The sequence below is a fragment of the Durio zibethinus genome, chromosome 21, assembly GCF_047325235.1.
Source record: "Durio zibethinus cultivar Kanyao isolate XHJ-2024 chromosome 21, ASM4732523v1, whole genome shotgun sequence".
Classification (NCBI taxonomy): Eukaryota; Viridiplantae; Streptophyta; class Magnoliopsida; order Malvales; family Malvaceae; genus Durio; species Durio zibethinus.
This window is the reverse complement of record NC_143182.1, coordinates 4484210-4500356: the sequence shown is the minus strand read 5'-3', so window position 1 is coordinate 4500356 and position 16147 is coordinate 4484210. Positions and strand designations below refer to the sequence as shown.

General features: G+C 31.2%; 1 pseudogene; it reads right to left on the bottom strand.

The window, feature by feature from the left end:
- Window positions 1-3432: 3432 nt before the first annotated feature.
- Window positions 3433-4707, bottom strand: LOC111304977 (acidic endochitinase-like; annotated as a pseudogene).
- Window positions 4708-16147: the final 11440 nt, after the last annotated feature.

The window sequence follows — 16147 nt, the reverse complement described above, 5'->3', positions numbered from 1 at the left end:
TATTCTATAAACACATACTATGTGGCTTTACTATCAAGCTTTGACCTCTGCTCTTTCAGCACATGTATGAATATTTTACACCTGAAAATTTTCAAGTGAAAGTACAAAGCATATTTTTTTTTTTATCTACACTCTTTCTAGAATGTTAAAGCTTAAAAGAACTGATTATGATCTATTAAGCAAATAACAAGTTGTGTTAACTTTTCACCCTATAATGGTTTGATAATTTTACCATCCTCAATATACATATGACTTTTTTTATAATGGTACAATTCATCCTTTCAACTACACCATTATACTACGATATTTCAAGTTTTATCATCTCATGCTTGATCGTATGTTTTGAATAGTACTCTTCAAAGTCTTTAGATGTGTATTCTCAACTATTATCAATCCGAATACACTTCAATGGCAACCCTATCATCTTTTCCACCATAGTATAAAATTTTTGAAAATACTACAATACTTAGCTTTTGTTTTTCAATATATACACTCAAGTTTTATATGAAGCATCATTAATAAAAGTAATAAAATACCTACTACCACCCAATAACTGTACCTTAATAGGATCACATATGTCAGGATAAATCAATTTCAATCTATTTTTTCTCTAAGAACTCTTATGAAAAGAAACTCTACGATGCTTGTCAAATAAAAAATGATCACATGAATTGAGAGACTTACCTTTAGTTAAGATAATGAAAGATTGCCTTGCCAAAACCTGTAACCCCTTCTCACTCATATGTGCCAGCCTCTTATGTCACAAGTTTACTGAAGTATCATCCTCAATGACATTTATTTGGTTATCGCTCAATTGTAATCATGTCTTGTATATTGTGTAGCATAATTTTCCCTTGTAACTACCATAGATTATTTGAAAAGTTTCTATTGTTTATTCTTTTATCAACTCTCATATCCCTCCTTATTAAGGATATTAATAGCAAGTAAGTTCATTTTCATATTCAAAATGTGTCTGACATCCCTTAAAGTCAACATATAGTCGGTACTAGTTTGTATAATAATATCACCAATCCTAACAATCTGTGACACACTTTTATTTTTCATCTTGGTGCAACCAAAGTCTCTTACTTTGTAAGATATAAATAACTCCTTCTTAGGAACACAATGATATATCACTCTTATGTCAAATATGCACTTAATGTTGGAATTACCAATATGATTACAATCACCATGTGTACAATCAAAGTAACTAAATTACTATCTGAATTCACTACTATAACATTATCATCATCTAAACTTTTACCTTTCTCATTTTTTTTGCTTTTACTTTAAGATTTTGTAGTATCGCTTTATATAACTTGCTTTACCACAATGAAAGCATTTTACTTTATCTTTGGATTTGAACCTATGTTTAGACTTATTATGGCTTTTTAAGTATTGACCTCTGTCAATATTTCTACTTTTATTTTTTGTGACCAGAGCTTGCTTCTCAGAGTTTAAATCTTTTCATCTTGCGTTTTTATTAAGCATATTGTCCTTTATCATTTTCAATTTTACTTTATAATCAAGAGTTGACTTAAGAACAATCAAAACTAGAGTATTTTAGTTGTCTGACAATGAACCTAAAAGAAACAATGTCTTTATTTTATCATTTATCTTAAGCTTCATAGTAGTCATTCGATTAAATATATCTTCAAATCACTCAAGTATTATGTAATTGATCATCTATCTCTATACTGTAAAGTTACAAGCTTTTTAATAAGTATAACTTTATTCATAACTATTTTTCTCTCATACAATGCTGTCAATTTTTTTAAATAATATGGGCATTTGTCTCTTGCAATATATGATAGACACGTTGATATCGACTCATTTTTATTGTAGTTAACGTCTTTCTACCTAACTTCTTTCAGCTTTCCTCTTTTATATCAATTGGTTTAGTCGAATCACCCAATATCGGCTCATATAAATCTTTACAGTATAAATGATCTTTTATCATAGGCTTTCAAATTGAATAATTTGATACTATCAATTTTATCATGAAGCTTATATCACTTTCTATAATTTCAAATATAATTTACTTTTGTCTTAGATTGCTTTTATATCGATGTCTGAAAATAACCTTTGCTCTGATATCACTTATTAGCCCTGAAGTAATAAACACAATAATATAGAAGCAATATTTTGTAATAAATTCACAGTAATAAATAACAATCAACAGTCAACAATGCAAGAAAAATAAAGTACATCACGATTTACATGAAAAACTCTCCAGTATAAAAGAAAAAAATAATGGACTACTAGAAAAATTTTCACTATCAAATAATGGATATAAAAAGTTATTCTCTAACTAAAACTAGAGTTAATCAATAACTAAAGAGACAATAAAAAAAATCTCATCAAATAGGTGATTTAATAAATTTATTTTTAGAATGCTTTAAACTCGATCTTTATTGTTCAAAATATAAAACTTTGAATTATAAACTTATTGATAAAATTTTAATTTAATTGAATTACGAATTAACTTTCATTCAACCAATTCTATCTTTTTTTATTTTTTCTATTTTTTTTTACTTCATTTTTGTCTTGATTTTAACGCCATCACCTTTTATTTCTCTATTACATAATTCCTTTTATTGTTTAAAATTTTCTATAAATAGGACTCTCTTATGTTAAAGACCTAAAAAAGAAACTCTAGACCTTTTAATTGATCAATACCAACGAAACTAGACCCACTCTTCCTAACACAAAAAACATCATCATCATCATCATATTAATTAACTCCTGCTTTGATTCTGTCGATTGCCAGAAGCCACATGATGCAAGATTTATTGTGCCCACGCTTTCAATTCGAGGTTAGCTGCTGTCAGCCAAGGCATGCAAGTTGCAAGGCAAGTGACTCATCTCTGTCAAGGGCCACAGCCTCTACCCTGCCAGCCGAGGGATGCAAGTTACAAGGTGCAGTTAGCAGGATTTCATATATAAAAGAATTAAAGTGAGGAGTAGATTTTAATTCACACGGTAAAACGTTCTGACATCAAATAAGCAACGAGTTTGGACTTTGCCCTATCGGCTGTTTGCCATATAGATTTTGGTAAAATAAAATTCAGTACTTCTGTTCATTGGAATTCAAAGTAAAAGGCAATGGAGACAAAAGACTAGAACATGATTAAGAAATATCATTTTCTTGAATTTCAAATACTACTTTTTAATCCAAGACTCGAAAACTTTATTTCTTAATTTGTACTTAGAGTGGTTTTTGTAAAATAAATATTGCCTTCAAATTATTTTCTTACTGGAGTTTTTTTTTTTTTTTTTTTGCATATTGTACAAGTTTTGTTCCTTAACTTGGAGCAATTCGTGGGAGTTGATGAATGATAATTATATTTAAAAAAAAAAAGAAAATCATGGTTCTAACCCATTCCATAAACCAAACCTTTGAAAAATTAAAAACTTCAAGAAGAAACTTGCTACTACTAAAAAAAGAAACACTTTGCTTGACCATAATGTAACACGAGTACAATAACCATACAATAATGACTTCACCATTTTAATTTATTCAACAAAGGCCGAACACCTATAAACTTGAGAGCCATATTCCCCCAAAATGAAAGCCTCATGGTAAATCCGGCCCAATACTCGATTAAAACACAAACATCGACTAAAAGTACACACCCATTACCCAGCATAGTTGCCGATTATTACTTTATTACATAGGATAATCTAGGGAGGAAAACGCTGGATAAACTGGACTAATTCCAGGTTCCCCTTAACTTAAGAAGAGTACACTAATTTCTTGTTCCTAAGCACATATGATTTAATGGAGGCACCATACCCTGTCAATAAATCATAGTACCTATTCCAAAGCATGACCCCTCCATATTTTGATGACTCTTTAATCACCGGAAGCACATCAGATATTAGGATATCTGCTGGAATATACCCTCCTGATGGAGCTGCAGCCTCCGCCGCCGGTAATCCTAACGATATATTCCCTGCCACTACATTGGACGTCCATATATTCCAAGAACTTATGAGATTACCAACGTTTCCTGAACTATATTGGCACGGTGGATTGTTATAAAATTGAACCCAAACATTGTCAAAAAGGCCCGTGGCAATAGCATCCCCCATGTAATAATCTGGGTAAGGACATTGAGGAGCTGCAGATAAATAGACGCTTTGGCTTTTGGCTTTCAAGTAAGTTGCTAGATCATCGTAGTACAAATTCGATCCAAGTTCTATATCAAAATCGATACCATCTAAAGTGGCATCACCTAAGGGACCGGCAGATGTTCCAAAAATGTGGTCCACAAATAATCTGCTACAGTTTGGGCATCATCTTGAGAAGTTAAACTGTAATTACCAGCTGAGCCACCAAGTGAGAGCAATACCTTGATTCCTTGGTCTTGACAATATGTTATTTGTTCTCCGAACACGACGCATGTGCCGCTTGGTGGGTCGCAGTGACCAGCCAGGTTGAGTTCAGGGGTTTGGCCACCACCGAATTTGATAAGGAAAGCTATGTTGATGTAATCGTAGATTCCGGTATCACATGCCTCTTGTAAGGTTCCCTCGAATCCGTTTTGACCCCAGTAGGTGGCGATGGTGCCGGCATGAGACGTTTGGCTCAGTGCTAGAACTAGCAGAGAGATGAGTAAAGCAGTGTTACAAGTCATTTTGGAAAGAGGTAACAAGGGATGATCTCGACCTTAGGGTGTATGCCTTCTTACCTTCACCTCCTCTTATCTTCTTATATTCGCGAATCGCGACGCTATTGTTTACTTTTCGACTTTCTGATTATTTTCCACACCTATCACGTGCGAATCTCTCTCCCCTCTCCACCTCGTCTTTTCTTCGCGGCACGCTGGTGAGCTTTGAATATATACGACTTCTGTATGAAATTTTTTAATTCTGATGTGGATGTGAGAGCCATCTCTCTTCCTCCCTCCAATTAATAAATTCACACTGCAAATAGTAATAAAGAAACAATAAAATTGTGCAGAAAAAAGGCATTTTTTAATTATTAGATAGTTGGTAGTATATGTGACAAAGCCAAACAAGTTGTTTTAGAATGGAGAAAATAAACTAACAAATTACAAATTAATAGACTATAAGTTAATTAATTTTCTATTTTTTTTATCAGCTTCTTCCTTGTCATTAGTCCTTACTAAACCTAACAATAATATGCATGTAAAGATAAGGAATCCTATTCCTCTAGCATGCGTGGAATTGTTGTTAAAAATTGGGTAGGAGGGAAATCACTTGGGCAGAATTAATTTGAGTAAAACGTGATACATATGTATACCGGGTCTAACAGGCATCACAAAAACAGTAGCAAATAAAGAGATAAATAATAGTTTACTACTTATTGTTCATGTATGGAATTTAACCCAAGTCTGTTAAAAAGAAGAAAGACTATTCCATTTATTCACATCCTTTTGCGCTTTTTTTTTAATCTTCTATTAGGATTTTGTAAAAGAAACAAGTTTACATATGCATCCACATTTATCTTAAAAAAATTATTAATTATAAGATAACACTAAATTCTACTTTTGTTATTTGCTTTTTGTTTTATAAAAAAATTAAAAGCACCCATTAAATGGAACTTTAATTATTTATTATTGCAATTAATCTAACTTTAAATTTTCATACCCTTACATTTATAATTGAAGAGTACATTATATATATATATATAATAAATTCTTTCTAACTTCAAATTTCAAACATTAATTTTAATATTATGACGAACGATATAGAGATGAATCAACTTTAAATATCTTTACTTAAATCACATAATAATTTGGTGCCCACAAAGAAGACTCATAAGTTGTCGTAACTAAATAAATGTGTTGAAAGGTGCATGATACCTTTGGACAGTTGGATAACGTTATTCGCATTCATGGCATTTCATGTGATTAATCCGCTCAACTACTCAAGGTTGCAACTTGTCATCCCAGTTGATATTACATACATAGACACTTTTATTTTTTAGTTTTTGGTTAAACATGTTGCATTTCAAATTAATCATGGCCATGATTTCGGAATTATTAACATATGATGACATTTTAGGGTTGTTTCGGGTATATAATGGTCAAAAGGGTATAATAGTTTTTTTTACTCTTTGTCTTAAGTAGATAATTAAGGTATCTTGATCATTTATGTCAACCTGATATGTCAGGTAAGTTGATATCTTCAGTGCCACTTCAACTTGGCCCTATCAATTATCTTTTTTTTATCGCCTTCAGCTTACCTATAAATATGGAGACTTAAGCACCATGAAGTAATTCATCTAATTCATTTTTCTCTCTTTCCTTCCTGCTTTCTTGTCGATCGGATCTTTACTAACTTGCACATTATAGTGCAAATGTAGGGAACACCTATTGCCTTTATCTCTAACTATCATTCTTTTATGCATTTACAAGAATACCGTTAGGTCGAAGCTCTGCACCAACATTTGGCGCATTAGGTAGGGGCCAATATTTTCATATCAACCGAGCACAAAACAATGCTACCAAGAAAATAAACCCAAAAGAAAGGAGAGACAACCACCCCGACTAGAACAAAAACTCACCAAAGCCAGCATTCTGTTTGCCTAGTTTAACCACAGGCAAGACCAATCATAGAGTAATTTTAAGCCCTGATCGAACAAATATATGCCCTTAAACAGATGCTATAAACTATAATCCCACTATAAGTCTCTAAAGTGCCAGACTTAGTTACATCAGACCGAGAAGTTATTGTCGGGCAACCGAGCTACAACAAGGTTAAAGCTTTCTTGGCCTCCAGAAAAGAAGAACACATCAATCTAACTCTTTATCGCCCTAGCTATAATTTTACATATGCCACAACCCAAAAGTCTAAACAAACAGACCATGTACTTTAACCGAATAGAGATTTGGAAGCTTGGATGCTAGCTATGAAAAAAGAGCTAAAAATAAAACTAGTAGCATTTGAAGATGAGCCCAAGTTCTTGGAGACCTCACCTTTTAATGAAGAGACTGACGGAGCCATACCTCATAAGAGATTTGAAATGCCAACCTTGGAGACATATGATGGTACTTATGACCCATTTGATCATTTGAAACTTTATAAAACTAACATGATGATACATAGGGCAGACTAGGCTCTGATGTGTAAAGGTCTAGCCACTATGTTGAAAGATGTAGCTTAATCCTTTTATAGCAATGTGAAGCCAAGGTTGATTATTACTTTGAAAGAGCTCAGTCACTCATTCCTGTCTCAATTCATGAATAGTTAAAGAGTTAAGAAAATAATCTTAAGCCTGATGCCAATTCATCAAGGGCAGAATGAAACTTTAAAAAGCTATGTCACGTGTTTTAACATGAAAGCTCTACAGACAATTGCTGTTGTCGCACTGACTAGTAGATCCAATGATAAAAAATACCACTTAAAGTTAACATTATTGCTGGAACCATAAAAAACTATGGTCGATGTCCTACTAATAGAAAATAAATACATTAACACTAAAGTTACAATGAAAATAAATCGATGTAAAAGAGGCTTATCCCCCTTCTCGGTGATCGATATGAGAAAGGCTTATCCCCCCTCTTTGATCGTAAAAAAGGTAAAAAAATTTATGATCCTCCCTAAGAGAGAGACAACATAGGGTTAGAAGCCCTAATGGAAAAAAAGTTATACTGCATTGAATATCTTCTGTAAGATGATTCTGATGCAAATTAAAAGAAATCTCGACTTCAGATGACCTAAGTCACTGAGACAGAACATAAAACATGATCTGACAAAAATATACGCCTTTCATAGGGACATTACCATAATATCAAAGACTGTGTCAACTTAAAAAATAAGATTAAAGCTCTGATAAAGTAAGGTCAGTTGAAAAAATTTGTGAGACAAAAAAGACAAGAATAATTTAAAGGAGACTACAAAAACGATCACAAAGCACCCACCTGAGACATAAAAGAAAAATTAGATCAAGGAATAAGGGATACCTAAAGAGAAGAGCAGAATTAAGAAGAACGCTGACTTAAAAATAGCAAGTCAATAGCTCGGATGATTAACGTGATCATAGGAGACAACTTTAGCTTGATGAAAAAGAAGTTTAACTTAGGTATGGTAATGGCAATAGGCACCTTGGCTAAGAAAGAAAAAAACTGGAGAGATGAGCTGATCTCATTCAACTAAAAAGATGTGGAGGGGATCTAACACCTACATGATGATATCATAGTGATCACAACCTTGGTGTACAATTATGTAGTAAAAAAAATTCTATTTAACAATGGGGTTTGACCAACGTTATGTATTATGGCTATTTTAAAAAAATAAAGATTGACGAAGATCAGTTAAAACTGATAACCACAACATTAGTGGGATTTGAAAATGAACAGGTACCAATAAGAGAAACCATTAATCTTTCGATCTCTTTAGAGATAGAGGCAGAGACGATTACCACGATCGTGGAGTTCATGATAGTAGATGTCCTATCTACCTACAACATGATATTAGGTTGACTTAACCAGTCTGTTATACGATTTATAGGCTTAGCTCCCATTTAAAAGTGAAATTCCTAACACTTGTAGGGGTTGAAAAAGTTCAGAGAGATCAATCTACGGCACGATAATGTTATACCATAATGATGAAATGCAGGATTGGGAAGAACAAGTAGCTCGACCAATACTGAGGTGGAAGACAAAGAAGAATCGATATAAAAAACTAACAAAAAGTAAAAAAATACTGAAAAAAATATAAAATGTAACACTGATCTAGGATAAGCATGCTTTTAAGCTACTCCGAGCTCCTAAGCTCTGTAAAAATTTAATTTAATTTTTAAAATTTTTTGAGATAACAGTAGAAACGATCGAGCTCTTAAGCTGACGTAAAAAATTGATGTTACTTGGACCTAGCTAACATGCTGACTAAAATACAACGTTAAATGAATAATATACTTCGCTTTTACTAATATATTCAACAAGTTATTTAATATACTAATAATCATGTCGAGATCTGTTTTCACAGAAAATGATCATGACCTAATAGAATAAAAAAAGATAAACGATCAAAGATCAGACTCAGATGCAAACCAACCTAAATTGGCTGAAAACCTCATGATAATTTCATTCTGCAACAATATTCCTAAAAAATACATGCAGATTGAAGCCAAGCTTAAACATAAAGACCAACTGATTCAACTTATAAAAAATAATATTAACCTATTTGCTTGGATACCATCCGATATACTCAAGATTGATACCGAAATAATGGTTTACAGGCTATATACTAGTTTCAGGGTCAAACTAATTCAGTAAAAAAAAAAAAACTTTCATTCCTAAAAGATAATAGGCTATTAAAAAAAATGTTGACAAATTATTATGAGCTAACTTTATCAGAGAGGTTTACTATCCTAAATGATAGCTAATGTGATCATGGTTAAAAAAGCATAGAAAAAAATAAAAAAGGTGTGTGGACTTTATTGACCTAAATAAAGCTTGTCTAAAAGATAGCTTCTTTCTCTCTAGTATAGATCGACTAATCGATGATAGTGCAAAACACGACATTTTTAGCTTCATAGACATTTATTTTGGCTATAATCAAATCAAAATATTGAAAGATGATGAGGATAAGATAACTTTTATTATAAAGAAAGATCTTTACTGCTACAAGGTTATGCATTTCGGATTAAAAATACAGAGATAACCTACTAAGACTGATTAATAAAATATTTAAGGACCAAATTGATCGTAATATGGTGGTGTACATAGATGACATGATAATCAAGAGTGAAAGTTTGATCAAGCATTTGGAATACCTAAGAAAAACCTTCAACACTTTGAGAAAGTACAATATATTATTAACCCAAGCAAATGTGCTTGTGGGGTTACATCGGACAAGTTCCTCGATTACATAATCAACCAAAAGGGAATAAAGGTGAATCTCAAGAAGGTTCAAACGATCTTAAAAATGAAGGCATCAACCTCTGTAAAAAAGGTGTAGAGGTTAATGGCAAAAAAGTCGCACTCAGTCAATTCATGTCCAGATCGCAGAATGATGTCTACTATTCTTCAAAACTCTCAGGAATGTCTCTAACTTTAGATGAATTTTCAATGTCAAAAAGCTTTTGATGAACTCAAAGAGTTCTTATCCTCTTTATATGTACCATTAAAATTGAAGATTGGTAAAATATCGTACTTATACTTGCCAGTACAGATCAGATTGTCAGCTTAGTCTTAGTTAAAAAAATATATAATGATCGATCTATTCTTTATGTAAAGAATTGATAAGGTCTAAAATTAACTACAGCAATATAGAAAAATTGGCCTATGCCATGGTCACCTCGACCAAAAAACTTAGGTTATACTTTTAGGCCCATACAATTTATGTCTTAATCGATCAGCCACTAAAACAAGTTTTATAGAAGCCTGAAATGTCAAAAAGGCTAATCAAATAGGCAGTAGAGCTTAGCAAATTTGATCTACATTTTTTATCTAGATCAACATTAAAATCACAGGTGTTGATAGAATTCGTAGTAGAACACACCTTGGTATAATTGAGAGGATAACCTAAGAAAAAAAAAGAATTTTGGATGAGAATGATTGAAAGTTCTATGTTGATGGATCCATTACAAACTAAGATAAAGGAGTTGACCTTATTTTGATCAGTCCAAAATGGCTATAGTACCTATACGTCTTGAAATTGAAGTTCAGGGCATCTAATAACAAAGTAGAATATAAAGCATTAATAGTCGACCTAAGACTAGTAAACGAGCTTAATGTTTAACACATACCCACTTATAATAACTCTCAACTAATGGTCGATCAAGTAAATGAAAAGTTTGAAGCTCAAGAAAATAGAATTCGAAAGTACCTCGATAAAGCACTAGCTTTAATAGTTAGCTTCAAGAAAGTCGAGGTAAAAAAGATACCAAGGTAAAAAAATTCAATAGTAGACTTTATCTAAGATGGCTTTAGAAACAACAATAGAAAGCCCAGACCAAGTTCTAGTAAAGGAACTAGTGCATAAAATCACTAAGGATAAGCTCGTGGGATAGGTCACAAAGAAAAAAATTGGATGACGTCAATTAAAATATACCTGACCATAAGAGTGCTACCCAATGAAAAATTTTGAGCTAAAGTATTGATGAGTAAGACCTCTCGATACACAATGATCGAAGAAAAATTATACAAAAGATCCTTTAGTCTACCTTACTTGAGATGGTTGATAAAGAAAAAATAAAGTACATCCTGAAAGAAATCCATAAAAGAATATGTGGAAATCACTTCGATCCTTAATTTTTGGCTTACAAAGTGCTAAGGTAGGGCTATTATTAGCCCACCATCAGGAGGTATGCGACTGAACTCGTGAAAAAATATGACAAATATCAAAGGTTTGCCTATGTACAACATCTTCCCTTAACCAAGCTCATTCCTATCATTAACTCGTGGCCCTTTATGTAATGAGAGATGGACATCTTCTGACCATTCACCTTAAGCACAGGTCAAAAAGAGATTTGTCTTAAGGGTAATATATTACTTTACAAAATGATTGAAAATTGAAACCCTAGCCATTACTATAGAAATGCAAGTTGAGAAGTTTGTGTGAAAAAATATATTTTGTAAATTCGGACTATCTCAATCTATAATAATAGATAATGAAAAACAATTCAATAATCTAAGGTTTAGATAATGGTGTTCAAATCTTCATGTCAATCTCAGGTTCATGTTGGTTACCCATCCTCAGTCCAATGGGTAGGTCGAAGCTACAAATAAGACAATATTAGAAGCTCCAAAAAAAAGCTTGACGCAGCAAAAGAAAAATGGGTCGACAAACTACCAGAAGTTTTATGAGCCCTATGAATGACCACAAAGGTGCTCACAATGAAACCTCATTTCACTTGACACTTGAAACGGAGGTCGTAGTACCGTTGAGATTGGCTTGCCAAGCTTTAGAGTTGAATTAGTATAAAAAAAATGAAAAAGTGCTTAAAGCCAACCTCAACCTTATTGAAAAATAAAGAGATATAGCCTTGGCTCAGATTGCGACCTACCAACAGAAGGTAGCCAATTATTATAATAAGATGGTCTAATGTAAACACATCAAGAGAGAGACCTGGTACTAAAAAAAGTTAAAGCTTTAATGGTAGATGACTGAGGTGGCAAGTTGGCTCCAACATGAGAAGGATCGTTTATTGTTAAAGAGGTCGTCCATGATATGACCTACAAATTACAAAATCTAAATGACGATGTTATCTTAAGGATGTGAAACACAGACAACTTTAAAATTTACTATCAATAGCTCAATTTTAACTAGGCTCGTACTTGTATTATTTTATCCTGAGGATATGAAATGCAAATAAAGATATATTATTATTAGATTGGTTCTAACCATGCTTACACATGAAATTATCTTCAGTAAGCTTGTGTATAAGTGATTTGAAGTCATTTGAAGAGATTTGACTTATAACTCATAATTACGTCAATCTGATCTAAAACAATTATGCAAGTCTATAGTCTAATTATTTGTCTTTTGTAAACACCTACCTTTCGAATTAGTTTTTCTCAATGAGCTTCAGATAAGATAATAAAATAAAAAATAATAATAAATAAAAATAAAATTTTAGTCCTAATGAAACTCTAAGATTAGGTGTTTGAATTCTGAAATGGTGATAAAAAAAGGAATTTCTTTTTATAAACAATGATAAATAGATAAGAAGATAGGGGATTTTGATTTTTAAACCCCCATTCAATCCCGTGCTTAACCCTTATATAAACCATTTAGCAATCATAAGAGAGACATATAGAAAAGAAGAGAGTAATCATAAGGAAAATTTTTTGAAGAGCTTTTCTAAAGGAGGTTTTTAGGGATTTATTATTTTGATTAGAAGTTTTTTTTGGGATTTTTTTGGAAATTTTTTGAAAATTCCAGAATCAGGTTGAATTTTTTGACATAATTTGAGTTTTTCGACGATTTTCTGGCTAACCTAGTTTTCAATAGACCATTTCTAGAATCCAGAGGACAACCCAGATACCAACGAGTTTTTTTACAACATTCATTGGAAAAGGCGACTAAAAATCACCTAGAGTGAGAAACAATAAAGGTAAAGAGAGAGAGTAAGGAAATGTCTGAAGAAAAAAAAGAATTCTTGCCTTTTATACTGACACGAAACCACATTGTTTTGAGATGTCAAAAGTGGGCAGGATCCGCTCATCGTCTAAGGTTCGACTCAACTCATAGTGCCTTAACCTGCTTACTTGCTTCACTCAGCCCATGTTGAGCCGCTGAACCAAGCTATACACCAAGTCGCTCTAGTCGTGTCTGTTTCTGGAGCTGCACTCCATTCGAGCCTAATCGAGTTGCACGAAGGTTTCATTTTTGCTTAATTATTCTATTTATTTATTTATTATGATTATTTTTTTGCTTATTTCTTTATTGGTTAAATTTATATCATTTATTTATTTAATTGAACATTCTTTAGATTTCCAATGATTTTCTTGAAATGATAAAAAAAAAAATTTTCTAGGAAAAACTGAAAGTATTAATTTTTCGTGAAAAATTAAAATTTCAAAAAAAACATTTTTAGGAAAAGTTAAAAATATAAAATTTATTTAAAATAAAAATAAAAAAAATTACCTTAAGGAAAAGTTGAAAGTATCAATTTTCCTTAAAAATAAAAATTTTGAAAAAAAATTTTAGGAAAAAGTTGAAAGTATCAATTTACTTTGAAAATAAAAATTTCAAAAAAAAAAAAAACACCATTTAAGCAAAAGTTGAAGTATCAATTTTCGTTAAAAATAAAATTTTCAAAAAAAAAACTTTAGGAAAAAGTTGAAAGTATCAATTTTTCTTAAAAATAAAAATTTCAAAAAAAACATTTTAATGAGAAGTTAAAAGTATCAATTTTTCTTAAATATAAAAATTTCAGAAAAATATTTCAAAGAAAAGTTAAAAGTATCAATTTTTCTTAAAAATAAAAAAAAAACGCTTTAAGAAAAAGTTGAAAGCATAAATTTTTCTTAAAAATAAAAATTTCAAAAAAATGCTTTAGGAAAAAGTTGAAAATATTAATTTTCTTTAAAAATAAAAATTTTGAAAAAACATTTTAAAAGAAAGTTAAAAGTATCAATTTTTCTCAAAAATAAAATTTTAAAAAAATATTTTTTTGAGAAAAAGTTGAAAGTATGAATTTTTCTTGATGATAAAATTTTCAAAAGATATTTTTTGAGAAAAAGTTAGGAGTATAAATTTTTTTAAGAAATAAAATTTTCAAAAAATATTTTTTTGAAGAAAAGTTGAAAGTATCAATTTTCTTTAAAGATAAAATTTTCAATAGATATTTTTGGAGGAAAAGTTGAGTGTATCAATTTTTTTTAAAAGAAAAAATTTTAAAAAATATTTTTTTAAAGAAAAGTTGAAAGTATTAATTTTTCTTGAATAAAGGCATTAATCCTTTTTAAAAAAATAAATTAAAGAAAATCCCTGAAAAAAGTCGAAGTATTATTTTTTTTAAAAAAATTTTGTTAAATAATCTAATGACGGAGCCCCTACAAGAGAAATAGTAATTTTTTTGTATGCTCTTATTGTGAAATTTTTTTTTTAATTTTTTGCTAAAAGTATTATAGTCAATTAAGGATAATTTTCAATAATTAACTATCTGGTAAGATTTTTAAGGCTCAATAGATAACATGAAATTAAACTGTTACCATCATTTAATAGGTGTTATGAGAGTGCTATAACCTTCGTCACATGTAACCGTACTCCTGAGCCTAGTTTTGATTTCATAAATATTGAATCTACCTTTTAAATATACTTAAGTCAAACTTGAGATTTCTCTTTAAAACGGGATAGATTCAGTTAGTAGCTAATCACACCTAAATAAAAAAAAATTGGTGATGACTCCTTAAGTTTATGTCTAGCTATAAGTTCACAGACCTAGATATTATGATAGTTTGACAACTTCACTGTGGAAATGTTGAGAGTTAGGCCAACAAATAAATTTGTGTTATCCAAAAACTTAATAAAATTGATTTTTTTTAAAGATATTTATTTATTTATTTTGCTTATTATGTCATTCATATGAATGTACATAATATGAGCTCTATATCTGAGCTTCGTCCTTCTAGGAGAGAGTAAAATACCTATGCTTTCTTGAGGTTTTAATGCTTTCACAGTAGCTAACGAAATACTTCTACTTAAATTAAACCTTTTTCGCTTGTAACCTGTAATGGGTGAGGATTTGAGTGCCTTACTAGTCTGTGATGAACAATGATATGAGGGGTAATTTGGGAGCTCTAACCTATAGATAGGCCATCTCTTTCCTTTTAAAATTGACCAAAAGCTTAGGATTTATTCTTTTCATTGTGTATGGTGTTCTAATTTATTTATTTATTTATATTTTTCCTTATCTAGTGTACTAATCTTTCTTTTATTCATTTTTGCATGATTCATACTTATATCATGAAGTTGCATAAAGAATATTTGCCTAAAAAGATAGTTTTCAACAAAAAGCTTTTTCATGGATTCCACGAAACGATTGGTCTACTCTTTATCTACATTTGCTCTTTGTAAATCACCAAATGAGATGAAGGTTCAGTTAGAAAAAATCCAATAAAACAAAGAGGATCGTCTACAAGTCGATCATGCTTCCACCTTGTCTAAAGAGATATCTATCATCTTCAATCTAGAAGATTTGGTTGATGTATGGAAGAAAATGGGTCCATCAAAATAGAAGAATTTTTGTCGAAAACATGGACACATAACACACCTTCTTGCAGTGAATGTCGAGAATCAATTAATTAGAGTTGTTGTTCAATTCTAGGATCTTTCATACAAATGTTTCATCTTTAATGAAGTTGATATGACACCAACCATCAAAACGTATTCAACTTTACTAGGTTTCCACCTCAAAGCTCCTGATAAGATATATATCAAGAAACACAAGTTGGGATTTCATAAGAATCTGACAAGCATTATAGGTATAAACAAAAAGATTGTGGATTTGCATACAATGAGAAAGCAAGGGCAAATCTATTTACCTTAAAAAAATTTTCATGATTTTCTAGTGCAACATGCCAACGAAGAGTAAGGGTTAGATGTGTTTGTCTTAGCTATATATGGAACGGTGTTCTTTCCAAAGGTTCTAGGTTACATTGAGATAGTTGTGGTTGACTTCTTCAAAAGTGCGATAAATGACTGCAACCCTTTGATGGTAATT